This window comes from Leucopleurus acutus, assembly GCF_964270905.1.
Source record: "Leucopleurus acutus genome assembly, chromosome: 9".
NCBI classification, from domain to species: domain Eukaryota; kingdom Metazoa; phylum Chordata; class Mammalia; order Artiodactyla; family Delphinidae; genus Leucopleurus; species Leucopleurus acutus.
The window spans coordinates 37,736,862-37,759,829 of record NC_139144.1 but is presented as its reverse complement, the minus strand read 5'-3'; the positions used below and the strand labels follow the sequence as shown (position 1 = coordinate 37,759,829).

At 35.9% G+C, this 22,968-nt stretch overlaps 1 protein-coding gene across 1 annotated transcript in view; it reads left to right on the top strand.

Annotated features, from left to right (window-relative positions):
* Positions 1-22,968, top strand: part of HDAC9 (histone deacetylase 9) — a gene marked incomplete at its 3' end in the record, with an annotated part of 936,726 nt that overhangs the window by 699,267 nt on the left and 214,491 nt on the right. The window lies entirely within an intron of this gene.

Here is a 22,968-nt window from a genome sequence, read left to right as displayed (position 1 = left end):
CCTGTTTATATCATCAGTGTTTCATTTTACTTTCCCATATATTTACCATTCTCCTTATTCAACATTTATCTTTGTATCTGAAACTTCCATTTCTTGTTTTCTTTCTTCCAGCACATTTTTAGAAGTTTCTTTAGTGACAGTTTTTCAGTTTTTGTTTATCTATGATATCTTTTTGCCCCCATTCTTGAAAGATAGTTCTGTTAAGTACACAGAGTTGACAGTTTCTCTCAGCACTTTAAAGATCCTCCATGCTTTTCTGGCTTCCAGTTTTGATGTGTAAAATAGCAGTTACCAATCTAATTATTATTTCGTATAGATATTGTGTCTTTTCTCTCTGATTGCTTCTAATGTCTTCTTTCGACTTTGATATTTGTATTTTGCTTTCCATGTGTCTAATAGTGGATTTTACTGATTCAAAATTGTTTAAAATATATACTAACAAAACTAAAGTTTAATGTAACTTTTGGATACATTACATATAAATCCTTACATTATCCTTACATTTATACATATAAATCCTTATATTATGCCTGTAAGGATACACTGTGATAAGTCACCTGCATCAGACTAAAAGTAACCTTGCTGATTTTCAGTCATTAATTATTCATTTATAAAACAAATATATGTAGAGCATATTTTCAGGTGAAAATTAGTACTATGGAGAAAGAACAAAGCATGAAAAAGAATTAGAGCGAGACTGAGGGAGAGGGCTACCTCTGTTAGTTTTTGTTGTCAAGAAGGCCTTAAAGATTGTTAAGGAGAGATTTGAGGTAAATGAAGTAAGGGAAGAATCATATAGAGAAGTGGGAAAGAGTAGTCCAGACAAAGCAAATACAACATCTCTCTTGTAGAGTGAACTAAATAAGTCTTGACATGTTTAAGGAACTGTAAGGAGGCCTGTGTGTCTGGAGTTATCTGCAGAGGGGCTAGCAAGAGATGATGTTAGAGAGATAGTCAAGAGCCAGATAATGGGTTGCGTGCGCACGCACGCACACACACCCCCCCCCCACACACACAATTATTTAGCATACATATATATGCATATATAGGTACCATTAAAAACTAGGAGTGTATTTCTAGCTTTGAGAATAAGGATAGCGATTACATTTTTAAACTTCTGATTATAGATAAAGAAACTGAATTGCCATTTCAAATACATTTTGCCATGAATTTGGCCTTCTTTAAAATTTTACACTATTTTCTAACCTAAAGTTGTACATCAAATAAGGTATGAAATGGAATATTTGTGTTGACCCCAATTTTGACGAAAGGTCGCAAGCTGAGGACAATCGATGTTAATTATGTATGATAGACACCTCTTCAATGGATTCATTAAAAGATAGTCAAATAGGCCTGCAGTTATCTTACCTAATCCAGTTTATATACTGGAAGACTAGATAAGAGAGATGTGATTGATGGAAGATTATTTAAAAGGAATTTAAGTATTTTGGCTATTTTGCTCTGTTACCTTCTTTGCTTTCCCCAACATAAGCCAAATGGTGAAGGAGTCCAAGGAAATTGCTTATGTCTGAAAATGGGAGGAGTGGCTTTCCAGTCCTTAGCTTGATACATGGTGAGTTACAGAAATTTGTAGGATCATTCTAGACTACTACCAGGGTGGGGCATGAAAGAGTTCACTAGGGGGACTGATATATGTATCAGGAGTTTGGGAGTTGTATAAAGATAGAAGAATGTCCAAGCTTGTCACCTAGAGAGGGCAAAGTAGAGAGCTGGCTGAAACTTTCATGTGGGTAGGTTGAAGAGAGGAGGCTGAGCAGCTGTAGTGAAACTCACACTGTTGGTAGGGCAAGAACTTTAAGGACTTTTTTTCCTTGTGGACCAGTGGACACTTTGGATGGAAGCCAGATCTGATCATCTCGGAAGTATCTCACCAAAGAGGTCTACCTTTCAAGACAGAAGGCCCTCAGGAGAATATGACTGGAGATGTTTGAAAAAGCTGATGACGGCTTGTAAGGTCAACCAATGAGTGCATTGCCCACATTAGTGAACTTTGCAGACTGGAGGTCACTGACAGTGTCCCTGAAGAACTTGTGAGTGCTCCCATTGGAAGAGGGACAGCATTGGATCTGCCATGACAGAGGACATTTGAAGAATCCATAGAGATCTCCAAATTGCACTGCTAATCCAAAGTCTTCATCCTTTTTATTCTTCCCACTCTCCACAGCTGGAAGATCCATAAACACAGCATGAAAATAGTAGAGCAAGAAAGGAAAAAATATAAACCGTATGGCCTCCTCCCCCAGCACACATAGATTTTCACCCACTGCTGGTCCCTGATTCTGTGGGTCAGCAGGTCAGTGGGGAGACACTCTCAATTAGATGTGACATTAAAGAGTTTAACATTAAAGAGTTTAGACTGAACTGGACGTTTTAATATCTAAAGATGAGAGTGTTCCTATAGCTGAAAGTGATCTGAAAAGCTTTGGAGTATATCAGATAAAAACTAAAGAAAGGTTAGTGCTGGGAGAGAAATAATGCCATTTCCTTTCTATACCATTCCTAATTTAACCCTAATATATGGGTGTATTAGTTTTCTATTGCTGCTGTAACACATTACCACAAATTTATTGGCTTAAGACAGCAGTAGTTTATTATTTTCAGTCCTAGAGGTCAGAAGAACTCTACAGGTCTCACTGCAGCCCTGCTAACACCTTGATTTTAGCCCAGTGAGGCCTGTACACTTCTCCAGCTTAATCAGGTTTGGGCTGCATTCATTTCCATTTGGTTGTGGAGACCATGTGGTCCCCACTTGCTAACTAGCTATCAGCTGGGGGCTGCTGTCAGCTTCTACAGGGCTCTCTCCATTCTTTGCACATAGCCCCTATGTGTCAAAGCCAGCAAGAGGGCCTAGAACCCTTCTCAAGCTGTCATTTTTGTGAACTTTTTCTATCATTGCAACTCTCTCTAACCCTTTAAGAATGCATATAATTTGAACAGGACCATCTATATAATGCTGAGTACCTTTTCCATCTCAAAGTCTGTCACGGTAATCATATGTGCAGTCATATCTTTTGTCATTGAAGGTAATATTCACAGATTCTGGGATTTAGGAGGTAGACATTTTTGGGTGACTTATGTCTTCCACAAACAGTTACTCAAAGTTCAAAGTAGATTCCTTCTTTAATGTTCTCGCTGTATATGGCTGTAAGCTATTTAGTAATCACTTGAGATTTTTCAAAAATAGATAATATAGTTTATTTTTTAATCAATGTATAGTGTACATTGAATTGAGTGTACAGATTTTCAGGTGTATGAAGTTGTTTGACAAATGTCTATACCTGACTACCACCACAAATTATCTGATATTTAAATCACCCCAGAAAGTTTGCTCATGCCCTTTGGTCATTTTCCTGCTCAGGCAAACACTGATCTGATTTTTCTGATAGTCACCTAATTTTTCCTATTATGGAACTTTATATCCATGGCAGTATATAGTATGTAGAAATTTCTGTGTGGCTTCTTTCACTTAATATAGTGTTTTTGAGATACATCCATTCTATTGCATGCATCATTTAGCTTATTAACTTTTATTGCTTAGCAGTATTCTGTTTTTATTTAACTTTTATTTTCTTTAAGATACAAACAATATAATTTCCCCTTAGTTTAAAAATTAAAGTTTCTACACTCTTAAAAAAAACTAGTGATAATTTTAAATGGTAGGAGCTATTAACTCGCAATTTGGTAATTGCTGACTTACCTCATTAAAAGTTAATCTGCCAAATTGTAAATTAATTTTTTTATTGAGCTATAGTTGATGTACAATATTATATAAGTTTCAGGTGTACAACAGAGTGAGTCACAATTTTTTAAGGTTATATTCCATTTATAGTTATTATAAAATATTGGTTATATTCCCTGTATTGTACTATATATCCTTGTAGCTTATTTATTTTGTACATAGTAGTTTGTACCTCTTAATCCCCTACTCCTATCTTGTCCCTCTCTCCTTCCCTCTCCCCACTGGTAACTGCTAATTTGTCCTCTCTTTCTATGTGTCTGCTTCTTTTTGTTATATTCACTAGTTTTTTGTATTTTTTAGATTTCCCATACAAGTGAAATCTAAACATACAGTGAAAACATACAGTATTTGTCTTTCTCTGTATGACTTATTTCACTTAGCCCAATACCCTCCAAGTCCATGTATGTTGCTGCAAATGGCATAATTTCATTTTTTATGGCTGAGTAATTTTCCTGTGTGTGTGTGTGTGTGTGTGTGTGTGTGTGTGTGTGTGTGTGTGTATTCCACATTTTCTTTATCCATTCATCTGTTGCTGGACACTAAGGTTGCTTCCATATCTTGGCAATTGTAAATAATGCTGCTATGAACATATGAACATTGGGGTGCATATACTTTTTCAAATTAGTGTTTTCATTTTTTCAGATATATACCCAGGAGTGAAGTTGCTGGGTCATATGGTAGTTCTATTTTTAGGTTTTTGAGAAACTTCCATACCATTTTCCATAGAGGTTGCACCAATTTATGTTCCCATCAGTAGTGTACAAGGCGAGGGTTCCCTTTTCTTCACATCCTCACCAACATTTCTTATTTGTGGTCTTTTTGATGATAGCCATTCTGACAGGTGTGAGGTGATATCTCATTGTAGTTTTAATTTGCATTTCTCTTATGATTAATAAGCAGTATTCTGTTTTATGAATATTACGCAATTTGTTAATTCATTCCAGTTTTGGACTATTATGAATAAAACTGCAATGCAGATATTTTTCAGTCTCTTTTTAGGCCTATGTTTTTATTTCTCATTGTTAAATGCCTAGGACAGAAATAATTGGTATAGGGTAAGTGTATGTGTAGCTTTATAAGAAACTGTTAAACTGTTCTCCGAAGTAATTACTATTTTATCTATAGAATCTGTAGTTTTGTCATTGCTCTCATTCCTGAGAGTGGAAATTTGTGTCCTTTCTTTTTTTCTGATCAGCATGGCTAGAAGTTTATCAATTTTATTGATTTTCTCAAAGAGCCAGCCTTTGGTTTCATTCATATTCTTTATTTTCTATTTCACTGATTTGACCTTTATTATTTCCTTTTTTCTGCTTACATGGGGTTTTATTTGCTTTTCTTTTTCTAGTTTTTTAAGGTGGAAGCTGAGTTCACAGACTTGAGACTTTTCTTTTTTTCCCAGTATAGACATTTAGTGCTAGAAATTCCTTTGTTATTACTTTAATAAAAATTGTATATATTTAAGGTATACTACATGATGATTTGATATACATATACACAGTGAAATGATTTTTACAGTCCATACAGTTAAGCTAATTAACATATTGATTTGGGTTTTTTTTTTTAATGGTGAAAGCACTTGAAATGTACTTTCTAAGCAAGTTTCCAGTATTCAGAACAGTATTATTAACTATCTTAAATTTCTTTTTAAATACTACTTCAGCTGCATACTATACATTTTGGCATGTTGTGTTTTCATTTTCATTATGTTCAAAATATCTTCTAATTTCCCATTTGACTACTTCTTTGACATATGAATTATTTGGAAGTGTGTTTCTTAGTGAATGACTCTTTGGGGACTTTTCCAGATATCTTTCTCTAATTGATGTGTGATTGAATTCTACTGGAGCCAGAAAATATACTTTTTATGACTTGAATCATTTTATATTTATTGAGACTCATAACAGTGTAGTTCTCTTTATCTTCCCCTTAACTCTGCATTATTTTATCATATATTTTACTTTTACACATATTAGATATCTCCACAGTAAATTGGCATTATTTTTGCTTTAAATAGTTGACAGTTTTTAAACAAATTTAAAGTGTTTGTGTGTGTTTATGTGTGTGTGTGAGAGAGAGAGAGAGGGAGAGAAAGGGAGAGAAAGAGAATAGGGTCTACATATATGATATAAAGATAACTTATAAAATATCTTTTATATTTGACCACATATTTAATATTTCTGGTGTTCTGTATTCATTTGGGCAGATCCAGGCTTCCATCTGGTATCATTTCCTTTCAGGCTGAAGAATTTCCTTCAACATTCCTTGTATTGCAGTTCTACTGGCAACTGATTCACTCATCTTTTGTTTATAAGAAAATGTTTTTCTTTTCCTTTAATCTTTGAATGATAATATCATTTGATATAAAATTCTGTGTTGACAGTTATGTCACACTTTAAAGATACCCTTCTGGTATTTTTTCTCTTTCTTGATAATGAGAAATCAGTTGTCATTCTTATCATTGACCTCTATAATTTAATGATGTAATGCATCTTTTTTTCTGTCTTCAAGACTTTTATTTACCTTTGTTTTTTAGTAGTTTTGTGGTTACATATAGATTTCTCTGTTTTTATACTGGATGGAGTTCACTGAGCTTCCTGTATTAGCTCTTTTTGATAAAATTTGGAGAACTTTTAGTTAGTATTTCTTAAAATATTGTATTCTACCACATTCTCCGTATCCTCTGTTTCTTAGAGTCCTATTATATGTTCACTTGATCAGTTCACACTGTCCCACTGGATATTGAGGGTCTGTTCATTTTCTTCAGTCTTTTTTCCTTCTCTGTATGTCTCTTTGGCTAATTTCTCTTGACCTATTTTTAAGTTCATTGTCCTTGTTTTCTGTTGTGTCTAAGCTGCCACTAATCCCATTCAAATACTTCTTCATTTCCCATTTAGTTCTTTTCCACAGCTTCGAGATCTCTTTTGAAATTCTCTTCTTTACCATTATATCTCTCTTCATTATCTTTTCCCATAGATTCTTTAATATATCTATCATAATTATTTTAAAATCTTTTTTTAGAAATTCTAATTTATGAGTCGCTTGTGAGTATGTTTCTATTATATTTTTTACTTGATTATAAGTCTTGTTAGTTTGCTTCTTTGTATGTCTTGTGATATTTGATTATATGTTAGGCATTGTGTTTAAAATCCAGTAGAGGCTACACAGGGCTCGTTTCTCTGGAGTTTAATTCTTTTAAAAATTTATTTGTGTCCAAAGCTCTTCAGTGGTAAAGAAGAGCGTTTTTTTTTGGTTTATTCACTGATTTATTTTTACTTTTTCAGGACTGAAGTTTTACACATCCTTTTTCCTTTTTCAGGACTGAAGTTTTACACATCCTTTTTCCTTCTAATCAGATGTGGACCTCCAAAACAAATATATTTTTGAGAGGATGTTGAAATTCTTTCCTGTTGCAAATTTTCTCTCTCACACTCATAAAGGACAAATGCAGATGATTAGGATGGGATCATATTGACTTATTTCTCCATTTGGTTTTTCACCATTAATGAAGGAAAGGACAAATATGTTACAGATATATTCTCTGTACATCCACTGAAAATGGCTATCTAAACATCACAGAAAGGGAGAAACCTTGGCAGTTAAACGTTTACTCTTGTGGAAAACTGCCTTGTTCTTGACCTTCTCACCTCCTGTTACAACAAGTGCTCCAACTTTTTCTGAAATTAGCCAACTTTGGACTCATTTATACCTCTGAATAGTGACAAACATAGAAATAGTTAAAAGCTCTTAGATTAAGTAAAAGGTGAGCCTACCTATTACTCATATTCTTTGCTCAGGAACCAAGACTTGTTGCCTAGTTGGCCTACCTGTAGTGTTCCCACTGCACAGTTTGCTTCTTTCTAGGCTTTTATTCTGCCTATCTGCTTTTCTGATGGATAATATTTCAATTTCTAGTTTGCAGTTTTAATTGCTTGCCCCATGGTAATTGAATCTGCCTATTTCCAGTCTTTCCATCTGGTTCTTGGTTTTGGACTGTCCAGATTTCATTACTTGTATGTGGTTTAGCTCATACTGACTAAAAATTGCTACATATTCCTTCAGACTCTATCTACATCTCTCTCCCCTCTAAACCGTGCTGAGCTCTTCTCTATCCCTGACACTAACTTTATAATTTTAGTCAAAGTCCTGATGATATTTTAAAAATAACTTAGATGGGAAAGAAAGCTTCCTGAAGTAAATTCCAGTCTCACATTTAGCATTTGCTTTCAAGGTTTTTTACTGCTGTATATTCACCTCAGTATTTAAAGTATAGAACAAATAATATGTAAGGGAAAAAAATCTCCCAACTAATTTATGTTTGTTTTTTATCTTTAATAATATTAAATTTGATACCTGCTGGTTTATGTATAATGCAGATGTTTCCTTTTTTGTTTCAATCTCTGCAAAAGACATTGTTTGGCTTTTTGATACCAGTGTTCAAATCACACGTATCATACATACTTGGCAAACATAAGTCTTTTACACCTTTGTAATTTTATATGGCAGTAAATTTCATACACACACACACACACACACACACACACACACACATGAACTTATAAAATGAAAAGTCTGGTCAATTGAGTTGGTGTTCTTAGTACATAATGCTATATAATTTAATTTCTTTGCTTGAAATTTTGATTCAGTTGCGTAGTTTTGACTGAAATGACCAATTTACTTGTTGGTAGCTATTCTTGTTATAGTATATGGCCATGGAGAATTAGAATTTAATACAAGAAGAAAATTTACAGTTAGAGGAAGAATAATATGGCCAAAGTTAAAAATCGTCTATGTAAAGAACCTAGACATTTTAATAATAGTTATTAAGTGCACATTGCTAGTCTAAAATTTTTGAAGCTCATATATATAATTGAATAAATGTATGTTTACACCAAAAGATACCAGGAATATTAGATCTGCTGTTGATTGAATGCGAATCTGCTGTAGTAAGATGTGAGTATAATGATAAAAGTGGTATTATCATGGGGCATTTGTTGATACAGTCTTTGTCCTCCAATGTTATCTGTGCTCAGGTCTTGGTCATTACTGTTATCTTACTATTATTATAATATCATACTGTTTTAATTACTATTATTATAATCTCATAATATTATTTTGTGCTATTATCTTCTTAGAAGGCTGTGATCATCTGTCTTAAAATTTTTTTCCCAGTTCTTAAAAACAAAAACAAACGTTCTTTTGCCCTAATTCTATTTTTTTCAGAAATTTTTCATACTGAGGTTCTATTTACATGATGAAAAAAATACCTGTTATTTTGTTTTTGTTTTTGGTCACTGTGGTCCAAAAACCAGTCATGTTTCAAAAAGTTCAGGGAATTGAATTGTTAGGTCTTGTATGAACTGAAACCACTGATTGATAAACTAAACAAATTGCTTTTAGTAGGTTATTATTACCTTACCAAGACCCACATCCTGATGATTCCCACTCCCCAACAAAAACTTCTTCATAGTGGATCCACTGTTATTATTTTCATATGGGGCTCAACTTAAATTATGTGTAATATAAGCACCATCAAATGCCCTGTCTCCTTTCCACCAGGAGACTGGTTTTTCATGAATGTATTTATTCCTGTCTATAGCCACATCTTTGCCAGACTCAAGGCTGTAGGCATTATGGGCCACAGATGCCAGGCTTCCTCAGAACTGTTTTCCAGTGCTGTCATCAAGCTCCTTCCTTCAGGGAACAGGGCTGGCAGCTGTGCATATGCTTTGGGGTCTACCATTCAGTTAAACTGCCAATGCTAGGCTCCTGTTTTCCTGGCTCCCTTGAGTTCACTCAAAGAAACAAAATGGTATTCCCATATGTCCCTTATTGTTTTCTTGGCAAATCTCCCTACCTCCTTTAACCTCCCAGATTCTAGTATGTAAGAGACAAACTTTCTTTGTCAAACTTCCTTCCCTCAGACACTGTAGACTATAATAGCATTGATTCTAAAGCAAACTGTCTTTTTAGAAAGTCTTTTTTGAGGCTGAAGTTGACTAGTTTTAAGGACTATAATAGTGTATTCCAAAAATATGCATCCCGGTGAACTGCAGTTAAAGGCAACCCAAAATGATTTACTAATTTGAATGTCAAATTTTAGAGTTGGTTCAGTTATCATTAGGAGGTACCCATTAACTGAGAGTTCAGGCATTTTGCCATATAGTGTTTTATCCTCATATTCCTGTTAAATTCCTTCTATTCAAAAAGAATCACAACACTAGATTTCTAATTTTTATATAGAGAATTAATAATAAAGGTATTATATAGTACTTATTAGAGACTTGTGAAATTAAGCAGAAGTGGATAAAGTGTAGCATTTGTTAGTAATACTTCCCTAGGATGATATAATTTGATCCCCTCTCTCTTTCTGATAAAGACAGACAGGGTATGGCAAACCAACTATTTATGACATTTAATAGACACTTTCTTTTTACTTCTAAATAAGATTTTATTCCAAGAACTTAAAGCTGGGAAGGGGAAATATTCTACTTTCACACTATTGTTGCCATACTATAAATCACGTGGAACTATTTCATTGCAGATAATTAGTGTAGCTGAAGAAAAAGACCTCAGAATACACCAAAGATTCACAGTTGCTATTCAGTAGCAACTTTGAATGGGACCTGGTATAATGCATGTTAAACAAATGATGAGCTGTATCATATCCCTGTTAGTCAGCTCAAGATTGCAGGTTATTTAACAGCTCATTAACAACATTGCTGTCCCTGAGCTGGTCCTGAAAAGTGGACTCTGAGCCAATTGTTGCATAAGTTCCTACAAGGTAAACAGAAGTGGGGGAAGCAAGGCAGGAGAGTGATTATCTGTTTTTCCTTTCTCTGCTCTTAAGTTGGTTTCTGATCTTCTAAATCCCCACATCCATTACCAGAGAGTGATAGGCAGGGAAGGTAGTATTAATTCAACTTTCATGTATGACCTTCACCTAAAATTTTAACATTCAGTGATATCAACAAAGACACTGTGAACAATTTCCATTGAACAATTTTCAGTTTCTTTAGCCTAAAGAAATGGACTCTCATACAACAATGTTGAGTGTAACCAGCACCATTTTGGATGAGGAAGCCGAGTTGAGTCAAGTTCAAATGAACCATCATAAGTGACCCCCAAGGTGCTAGGGAATTCTGATGGATGCTTTTGCCTTATTCAGCTCCACCTAACAGGGGGCAGGGGGTGGGAGATGAGGAATCCTTATAAATGAAGTGCTTACTATAGCAAGATGAGCAGTATTATTTATGTTTTAATTCCCTGTTACAACAGATAACATTAGCCACCTCCCTCTGCCAAAACAAAAGAACAGCAACAAACAAAACAAAACAACAACTGAAACCCCCAAACATATACAACAGACAACACAAATACTTCAAGTAATGATTTTTTAGTAACAAAGTTTTAGTATAATAGGAGAACTTAGGAGCTTCTATCCAGTTAAATCTTTTAAAAGCATTATGTCTTTACCATGTTTCTGATTTCGTGATCTTTGTGCAACTTAATATAAAGAACCAGAAGTTTCTTACTATACATAATTTTATTAAATGTGTGAAACCAGCTAATGCATGCTTATTTTCATTACTCGTTTGATCTGTCATCAGGCAAAAGACTTGAACACTTGGCAGACACATTTATTGAGAAGTTAGGAAGGGCACTTTCAAGCAAATTGATTTGTTAGGAGATAAATTATGCTATCCTAGTATTGTCATGTAAATTGCAGATTCTAGCTGCTTTCAGCTCTTCATTTTACTAGAGCCAAATAGCTTATGCTCTGATATATTTGATAATTATAGTTATTTTTATCTACTTTGATATTCAAAACTATCTCCAACTATTCTTAAAAAAATCAGCCTACATGTAGGTAAAGAAATATTTCTTAAAGTCAGTTTCAAAATTGATAATGCATCAGTATAAATCTGGGATAGCTGGGATTTGGGTTTCCAGTGAAATATTTCAAGCACATAAATCATTGCATATGAATTTCCAATTCAGCAAATGTATTGGAAGTAATAATTCAACCATCACAGAGTTTTTCCATGCTCTGCTTGGTTTTGATACATATTATTATTTCACTGAGGATTGATACTTTAGTACATTTAGAAATACTTTGGTGGTAATACTTAGGCATTGGGAGGTAATTACTGAGTTCCAAATTAGTAATGCACTTAAAGAGAAATTTTAAAAATAGAATCGCAATCAACTGGTCTGACATGCTCAATTAGTCTTTGGATAGTAGGCAGTTATATTATACATGAAACATTTTTCTCAGCAGGACAGGTTTCTTTGATTTTGTTCCCAAAATAGAGTTACATTTGAAATATTGAGTAAGAATACAATATTTGATCAACTGCTTCTAACAAAGAAACACAATCATCTCATCTCTTGTCAGTTTATGAATATCACAGAGTACACATTCTGTACTCTGCTTTGCAGTTATGCTTTTATAAAGAATATAAGTCAAAACTAGTAAGTGGCTAACGGGACTACTGGGTATTACAGGTAGTATTAGTTTGAGCTCTGGTTCATAGCTTAATATCTTTGGAAGTGTATAAATAATCTCTGCTTTCTCTTTTGGATTGGCTAATTCTGCTGTACAACAAGTTATTAACTTTCTACTTCATTCTTATCAGTGGTGATCAGGCCCTCATTTTCCATGATTGCTGAAACCTAAATTACTCTATATAGGTTGGAATTAGTAATGGGTCTTACTATCCATTGAATATCTGCTAGGCCATGGGGTTGTCAGAGAAATGAAAATATATATTTCTGCTGTCCATCTTATTAAATGCAACAAGTAAAATGATCAGATTATTTTGTACTTCGCGAATTTTCAGTTCCCATCATTTCCATGGGAATGAACTGTGCTATGTAGAGGAATTTGAACTTTGGTCACGCTGAGTAGAAAAAAAAAAAAAGAACCTTTAAAACGGTTCTAGTGATTTGCTTACTGCCGGCCCTTTACCTGCCTGGGGAAGGTTTCACTATGCATATAAGGAATACACAAATAAGTTTGACATTTTAAGAAATTTGAACAGAAAGTACAGATTACATCTGTTACGAAAATAGACTAGTTGTTTTTTGCGGTAGGCGGGCCTCTCACTGCTGTGGCCTCTCCCATTGCGGAGCACAGGCTCTGGACGTGCAGGCTCAGCGGCCATGGCTCACGGACCCAGCCACTCCACAGCATGTGGGATCTTCCTGGACAGGGGCACGAACCCGCGTCCCCTGCATCAGCAGGCGGACTGTCAACCACTGCACCACCAGGGAAGCCCAATAGACTAGTTTTAAATGATTGGATTCCTTTCCATCTCCTTCAAATCCATTTTACATATAGACAGTGTCATCGATTCCCTTTCCTGGATGTCACATGGCTATCTATGGTGAGCAAATAGTCTCCTGCATATCCCCATAGGGTAACACCAGAGAACACATTCTTCTTTAACGAAAGGGAAGCATCGGCAACACTCATCTAAACAACAACAAAATAGGGATGTGAGCACACTCAGTATTTGAAATGTTAATTGTTAGTGTTAGTGATGTTCAGACACTGCCAAAGCTCTATGATTAGTCGTGTTCATGACTGAAGAGAATGTAAAACTTGAAAAGACATTTTAAAAATTAGATTCTTAAGGTAAAAATTACATCACCATTAAATTGTTATAAATCCACAGGAAAGTGCTTTGGCATGCGTTTTCTTAGATTAACTGCGTAAGTTTGAGTAAAATATAGAGCAAATAATTTTTTCATTGAGTAAAGTAGAAAAATATCCACAATTGTATGGAATAATACGGCATTTGTAGGTTTTACTACTATACTCTGAGATGCTCACAAAATAAAAGATTAAGAACATCATACTCCAAATTTTCAGAAAACAGAATATTTCTTCAAAACATGAAAATGGCTATCTATATTATTAGCATTAGATGAGAAAATAATAAACCGAGCCCCTCTGAATCCTTTATTATGTACAGATTTTCTCATAGTTATACTTTGTGATTATTGTTATATTATATATATTATATTGTTATAATCTATAAGTTATACTTACAGATTATTGAGGTCTTGGAAAATACAGTTTATTATTTAAAAGCCTCATTGAAAATACTGAAAAATATTCACTGAAGATATATGTTCTTTATTTTACTGGAATATAAAAAAAGTCAACTATTGAAATATAGTTGATTTACAATGTTGCGTTAGTTTCAGGTGTACAACAAAGTGAATCAGTTACACATATACATGTATCCACTTTTATTTTTTTACATTCTTTTCCTGTATAGGTCATTACAGAGTATTGAGTAGAGTTCCCTGTGTTATACAGTAGGTCTTTATTAGTTATCTCTTTTATATATAGCAGTGTGTATATATCAATCCCAATCCCCCAGTTTATCCCTCCCCCTTTCCACCCTGGTAACCGTTTTGTTTTCTACATTTGTGACTTCGTTTCTGTCTTATAAATAAGTTCATTAGTATCATTTTTTTATATATCACATATGAGTGATATATAGTATCTGTCTTTGTCTGACTTACTTCACTCAGTATGTTGATCTCTAGGTCCATCCATGTTGCTTCAAATGGCATTATTTTGTTCTTTTTTATGGCTGTGTAATATTCCATTATATATATATGTACCACATTTTCTTTATCCATTCATCTGTCACTGGGCATTTAGGGTGGCTCCATGTCTTGGCTATTGTAAATAATGCTGCAATGAACATTGGGGTGCATGTATTTTTTCCAATTATGGTTTTCTCCAGATATATACCCAAGAGTGGGATTGCTGGATCATATTATAGTCCTATATTTACTTTTTTAAGCAACCTCCATACTGTTCTCCATAATGGTTGTGCCAATTTACATTCCCACCAACAATGTAGGAGAGTTTCCTTTTCTCCACATCCTCTCCAGCATTTATTGTTTGCAGATTTTTTGATGATGGCCATTCTGACTGGTGTGAGGTGATACCTCATTGTAGTTTTGATTTGCATTTCTCTAATAATTATCAGTATTGAGCATCTGTTAATGTGCTTTTTGACCATCTGTATGTCTTCTCTGGAGAAATATCTATGTAGATCTTCCAGTCATTTTTTGATTGGGTTGTTTGGTTTTTTTGATATTGAGTTGCATGAGCTGTTTGTATGTTTTGGAGATTAATCCCTTGTCGGTCGCTTCATTTGCAAATATTTTCTCCCATTTTGAGGGTTGTCTTTTCGTTTTGTTTATGGTTTCCTTTGTTGTGCTTTTAAGTTTCATTAGGTCCCATTTGTTTATTGTTGTTTTTATTTTTATTATTGTAGGGTGTGGGTCAAAAAAGATCTTGCTGTGATTTATGTGAGTGTTCTGCTTATGTTGTCCTCTAAGAGTTTTATAGTATCTGGTCTTACACTTAGGTGTTTAATCCATTTTGAGTTTATTTCTGTATATACTGTTAGAGAGTGTTCTAATTTCATTTGTTTACATGTAGCTGTCCAGTTTTCCAAGCACCACTTATTGAAGAGACTGTCTTTTCTCCATTATATTTTTGCCTCTTTTGTCATAGATTAGGTGACCATAGGTGCATGGGTTTATTTCTGTACATTTTATCCTGTTCCATTGATCTATATTTCTGTTTTTGTGCCAGTACCATTCTGTTTTGATGACTGTAGCTTTGTAGTATAATCTTCAGTCAGGAAGCCTGATTCCTCCAGCTCCATTTTTCTCTCTCAAGATTGCTTTGGCGATTTGGGATCTTTTGTGTTTCATACAAATTGTAGAATATTTGTTCTAATTCTGTGAAAAATGCCATCGGTAATTTGATTGGGATTGCATTGAATCTATAGATTGCTTTGGGTAGAATAGTCATTTGACAATACTGATTCTTTCAATCTAAGATTATGGTGTATCTCTCCATCTTTTTGTGTCCTCTTTGATTTCTTTCATCAGCATTGTATACTTTTCTGAATACAGGTATTTTGCCTCCTTAGGTAGGTTTATTCCTAGGCATTTTATTCTTTTTGATATGATGGTAAATGGTATTATTTCCTCAATTTCTTTCTGATCTTTCATTGTTAGTGTATAGGAATACAAGAGATTTTTGTGTGTTAATTTTGTATCCTGCAACTTTACCAAATTCATTGATGAGCTCTTAGTAGTTTTCTGGTAGCATCTTTAGGATTTTCTATGTATAGTATCATGTCATCTGCAAACAGTGACAGTTTTACTTCTTTTCCAATTTGGATTCCTTTTATTTCTTTTCTTTCTCTGATTGCCTTGACTAGAACTTCCAAAGCTATGTTGAATAATAGTGGCGAGAATGGACATCCTTGTCTTGTTGTTGATCCTAGAGGAAGTGATTTCAGTTTTTCACTGTTGAGAATGATGTTAGCTGTGACTTTTTGTCATATATGACCTTTGTTATGACCTTTGTTATGTGCTAGATTCCCTCTATGCCCACTTTCTGGAGAGTTTTTGTCATAAATGGGTATTGAATTTTGTCCAAAGCTTTTTCTACACCTGTTGAGATGATCGTATGGTTTTTATTCTTCAGTTTGTTAATGTGGTATATCATATTGATTGATGTGCATGTATGGAGGAATCCTTGCATCCCTGGGATAAATCCCAGTTGATCATGGTGTATGATCCTTTTAATGTGTTGTTGGATTCTGTTTGCTAGTATTTTGTTGAGGAATTTTGCATCCGTGTTCATCAGTGATACTGGCCTGTATTTTTTTTGTGTGGTATCTTTGTATGGTTTTGGTATGCAGGTGATGGTGGCCTCATAGAATGAGCTTGGGAGTGTTCCTCTGCAATTTTTTGGAAGAGTTTCAGAAGGATAGGTGTTAGCTCTTCTCTAAATGTTTCATAGAATTCACCTGTGAAGCCATCTGGTCCTGGACTTTTGTTTGTTGGAAGTTTTTTAATCACAAGTTCAGTTTCAGTACTTGTGATTGGTATATTCATAGTTGCTGTTTCTTCCTGAAGATATATGTTCTTGAGCTACGGAAAAACCTCAGTCAGGCGGTATCATGTACAACAAATATCTGTGCCGGAGAATAAGGCAAAACAAATGGGAAAAATATAGAAAAATATAAAAAAAACTTGTCAAGAGACTCAGAATCCAGTGTGAAAATCACATATTTCCATAGAATAAAAAAGTCATTTTAAAGCACTTTCCACAATAGTTCATCAAATCAAAGACTCCATTAAGTGTAAGGAACAAAATATTTTATGTGCTTCTAAGAAGATGTTACATAGTCTAATAGGCAGCGTCCCAAAGAAAGCTGAGATGCAAAAGCTGGAACCTTGAAAGAAGGAAGTACTAGTTGCTGAGGTGAGAACAAAGGAGCAGAGGGATAAAAACCAGGGTAATATGTATTCACAAATTGTTTTATCTTTCTTTATTGACCAGTAGTCACTGTGTTAAGTCTACAGGCACTATGTAAGTCTAGAAGATAAAAAGGTGAGCCAAGTCATAAAGTGGTGACCCCACTATGGGGAGTAGGGGTGTGGATACTAACCGTATAAATCACATTAATCAAAAATAATAAATCGGATAATCATACTAATGAGTGTATTGTTACAAATTAAGATGAGTTCTCACAAACAAGGCTTGGCAGATCTCTAAGAGCACTTTATACAGGAAACTGTTGGTGACCTATGGAGGTTCAGAGATGGTTTTCCTGGGGAAATGATGTTGGAGTTGAAGTGTGCAGATCAGGAGGCATTATCCAGATAAAAGAGAGGGTAGGTAAGTGGAAGACATTCCACACAGAACTAGGAGCATGTGCAAGGGGTTGTGGCTAGAGGAAACAAGGCATGCTGGAAGAATCTGAAGGTCAGTGTAGCTGGAGTGGAGAAACCAAAGTGGATGGTGGTATAAGATGAAGTTGAAGAGGTGGCAGAGAGGGGGACCTTCAAGATGGTGGAGGAGTAAGACGTGGAGGTCACCTTCCTCCCCACGAATACATTAAAAATACATCTACATGTGGAACAACTCCTACAGAACACCTACTGAACGCTGGCAGAAGACCTCAGATTTTCCAAAAGGCAAGAAAATTCCCACATACATGGGTAGGGCAAAAGAAAAAAGAAAAAACAGGCAAAAGAATATGGATAGGACCTCTACCTCTGGGAGGGAGCTGTGAAGGAGGAAAAGTTTCCACACACTAGGAATTCCCTTCACTGTCAGAGACGGGGGGTGGCGGCAGGGGAGCTTCAGAGCCATGGAGGAGAGCATAGCAACAGGGGTGCAGAGGGCAAAGTGGAGAGATTCCCGCACAGAGGATCAGTGCCAACCAGCACTCACCAGCCTGAGAGCCTGTCTGTTCACTTGCCAAGGCGTGTGGGAGGTTGGAGCTGAGGCTCAGGCTTTGGAGTTCAGATCCCAGGGAGAGGACTGGGGTTGGCTGCGTGAAGACAGCCTGAAGAGGGCTAGTGTGCCACCTCTAGCCGGGACGGAGTCTGGGAAAAAGTCTGGACCTGTGTAAGAGTCAAGAGACCATTGTTTCGGGGTGCATGAGGAGAGGGGATTCCTCCCCTGTTTACCCACAGAAGGCAGAGCACTGCTTAAACAAGTTCCAGAGACCGACGCGAGTCATGGCTATCAGCTCAGACACCACAGATGAGCATGAAGTGCTAACGCTACTGGTGCAGGCATCAAGAAGCGTGTGTGCAAGCACAGGTCACTATCCACACCTCCCCCCCACCCCGGGAGCCTGTACAGCCCGCCACTGGCATGGTCCCATGATCCAGAGACAACTTACCCCGGAGAACACATGGCACACCTCAGGCTGTCGCAACATCAAGCCAGCCTCTGCCACTGCAGGCTCTCCCTGTATTCTAATTATAACTGCCGTAACCCTACCTCCCCCCCTGGCATGAGTGAGCCAGAGCCCCTTAATCAGCCTCTGCTTTAACCTCATCCTCTCTGGGCGGGAACAGAAGCCTGAGGGCAACCTACATGGAGAGGTGGGGCCAAAACCAAAGCTGAACCCCAGGAGCTGTGCGAACAAAGAAGAGAAAGGGAAATCTCTCCCAGCAGCCACAGGAGCGGCGGATTAAATCTCCACAATCAACTTGATGTACCCTGTATCTGCGGAATACCTGAATAGACAATGAATCCTCCCAAAATTGAAGTGCTGGACTTTGGGAGCAACTGTAGACTTGGGGTTTGCTTTCTGCATCTAATTTGTGTTCTGTTTTATGTTTATCTTAGTTTAGTATTTAGGGATTATTATCATTGGTAGATTTGTTTATTGATTTGGTTGCTCTCGTCATTTTTTAAAAATATATATATATATATTTTCCTTTATCTCTTTTTGTGAGTGTGTATGTGTATGCTTCTTTGTGTGATTTTGTCTGTATAGCTTTGCTTTTGCCATTTTTCCTAGGGTTCTGTTTGTCCGTTTTTTTCTTTTTTTTTTTTTTTTGTATATTTTTTTACCACTTGTTATCACTGGTGGATTTGTTTTTTGGTTTCGTTGCTCTCTTCTTTCTTTCTTTTTATTATTATTATTTTTTTTACTTTTTATTTTTTAATACTATACTTTCTATTTTAATAACTTTATTATATTTTACTTGTTTTTTTTCTTTCTTTTTTTCTTTCTTTCTTTTTTTTTCTCCCTTTTTTTCTGAGCCATGTTGCTGACAGGGTCTTGGTGCTCCGGCCGAGTGTCAGGCTTGAGCCTCTGAGGTAGGAGAGCCAAGTTCAGAACATTGGATCACCAGAGACCTCCCAGCCCCATGTAATATCAATTGGCGAGAGCTCTCCACGAGATCTCCGTCTCAACACTAAGACCCAGCTCCATCCAACGGCCAGCAAGCTCCACTGCTGGACACCCCATGCCAAACAACTAGCAAGACAGGGACACGACCCCACCCATTAGCAGAGACGCTGCCTGAAATCATAATAAGGTCACAGACATCCCAAAACACACCACTGGATGCAGCCCTGCCCACCAGAAAGACAAGGTCCAGCCCCACCCCCCAGAACACAGGCACCAGTCCTCTCCACAAAGAAGCCTACACAACCCACTGAACCACCCTTACCCACTGGGGGCAGACACCAAAAACAACAGGAACTATGAACCTGCAGCCTGTGAAAAGGAGACCCCAAACACAGTAAGTTAAGCAAAATGGGAAGACAGAGAAATATGAAGCATATGAAGGAAGAAGGTAAAAACCAACCATACCAAACAAATGAAGAGGAAATAAGCAGTCTACCTGAAAAAGAATTCAAAGTAATGATAGTAAACATGATTCAAAATCTTCAAAATAGAATGGAGCAAATACAAGAAACATTTAACAAGGACCTAGAAGAACTGAAGAGCAAACAATGATGACCCACACAATAAATGAAATTAAAAATTTTCTAGAAGGAATCAATAGCAGAATAACTGATGCAAAATAATGGATAAGTGACCTGGAAGATAAAATAGTGGAAATAATTACCACAGAGAAGAATAAAGAAAAAAGAATGAAAAGAGTTGAGGACAGTCTCAGAGACCTCAGGGACCACATTAAACACAGCAACATTTGAATTACAGGGGTTCCAGAAGAAGAAGAGAAAAAAAAGGGTCTGAGAAAATATTTGAAGAGATTATAGTTGAAAACTTCCGTAACATGGGAAAGGAAATACTCAATCAAGTCCAGGAAGGGCAGAGAGTCCCATACAGGATAAATCCAAGGAGAAATACTGCAAGACACATATGAATCAAACTATCAAAAATTACATACAAAGAAAAAATATTAAAAGCAGCAAGGGAAAAGCAAATAACATACAAGGGAATCCCCATAAGGTTAGCAGCTGATCTTTCACCAGAAACTCTGCAAGCCAGAAGGGAGTAGCAGGACATATTTAAAGTGATGAAAGGGAAAACCCTACAACCAAGATTACTCTACCCAGCAAGGATCTCATTCAGATTCAACCAAGTAATTAAAACTTTACAGACAAGCAAAACTTGAGGGAATTCAGCACCACCAAACCAACTTTACAACAAATTCTAAAGGAGCTTCTCTAGGCAGGAAACACAAGAGAAGGAAAAGACCTACGAAAACAAATCCAAGACAATTAAGAAAATGGTAATAGGAACATACATATTGATAATTTCCTTACATGTAAATGGATTAAATGCTCCAGCCAAAAGACATAGACTGGCTGAATGGATAGAAAGACAACACCCATATATATGCTGTCCACAAGAGACCCACTTCAGGCCTAGAGACACATAAACAGACTGAAAGTGAGGGGATGAAAAAAGATATTCCAGGCAAATGAAATCAAAAGAAAGCTGGATAGCAATTCTCACATCAGACAAAATAGACTTTAAAATAAAGATTATTACAAGAGACAAAGAAGAATACTACCCAGTGATCAATGGATCAATCCAAGAAGAAGATATAGCAAGTGTAAATATTTATGCATCCAACATAGGAGCACCTCAGTACATAAGGCAAATGCTAACAGCCATAAAAGGGAAAATAGACAGTGACACAATCATAGTTGGGGAAACCTCACTTTTGCCAATGGACAAATCATCCAGAATGAAAATAAATAACGAAACACAAGCTTCAAATGATATATTAAACAAGTTGGACTTCATTGATATTTATAGGACATTCCATCCAAAAACAACAGAATACACTTTCTTCTCAAGTGCTCATGGAACATTCTCTAGGGTAGATCATATCCTGGGTCACAAGTCAAGCTTTGGTCAATTTAAGAAAATTGAAATCGTCTCAAATATCTTTTCCGACCACAACACTATGAGACTAGATATCAATTAGAGGGAAAAAATCTGTAAAAACTACCAACACATGGAAGCTAAACAATACCCTACTAATTAAACAAGAGATCACTGCAGAAATCAAGGAATCAAAAAATACCTAGAAGCCAAAGGCAGTGAAAACACGATGACCTAAAACCTATGGGATGCAGCAAAAGCAGTTCTAAGACAGAAGTTTAAACCAATACAATCCCACCTCAAGAAACAAGAAACATCTCAAATAAACAACCTAACCTTACACCTAAAGCAATTAGAGAAAGAAGAACAAAAAACCCCAAAGTTATCAGAAGGAAAGAAATCATAAAGATCAGATCAGAAATAAGTGAAAAAGAAATGAAGGAAACAATAGCAAAGATCAGTAAAACTAAAAGCTGGTTCTTTGAGAAGATAAACAAAATTGATAAACCATTAGCCAGTCTCATCAAGATAAAAAGGTAGAAGATTCAAATCAACAGAATTAGAAATGAAAAAGGAAAGGTAAAAATTGACCCTGCAGAAATACAAAGAATCATGTGGAATCACTACAAGCAACTCTATGCCAATAAAATGGGCAACCAGGAAGAAATGGACCAACTGTTAGAAAAGCACAACCTTCCGAGACTGAACCAGGAAGAGATAGAAAATATAAACACACCAATCACAAGCACTGAAATTGAAACTGTGATTAAAAATCTTCCAACAAACAAAACCCCAGGTCCAGATGGCTTCACAGGCAAATTCTATCAAACATTTAGAGAAGAGGTAACACTTATCCTTCTCAAACTCTTCCAAAATATAGCAGAGGGAGGAACACTCCCAAACTCGTTCTACGAGACCACCATCACCCTGAAACCAAAACCAGACAAAGATGTCACAAAAAAAGAAAACTATAGACAAATATAACTGATGAACATAGATGCAAAATCCTCAACAACATACTCGCAAAGAAAGTCCAACAGCACATTAAAAGGATCAAACACCATGGTCATGTGGGGTTTATCCCAGGAATGCAAGGATTCTTCAATATACGCAAATCAATCAATGTGATATACCACATTAACAAACTGAAGGGTAAAACCATATGATAATCTTAATATATGCAGAAAAAGCTTATGACAAAATTCAACACCCATTTATGATAAAAGCTATTTAGAAAGTAGGCATAGAGGGAACTTACCTCAACATAATAAAGGCCATGTACGACAAACCCACAGCCAACATCATTCTCAGTGGTGAAAAACTTAAACCTTTTCCACTAAGATCAGGAACAAGACAAGGTTGCCCATTCTCACTGATGTTATTCCACATAGTTTTGGAAGTTTGGAAGTTTTGGAAGTTTATTCCACATAGTTTTAGTTTTGGAAGTTTCCACATAGTTTTGGAATAACTGATGTTATTCCACATAGTTTCTTCAGCACAAAGAGAAGAAAAAGAGATAAAAGGAAGTCAAAATGGAAAAGA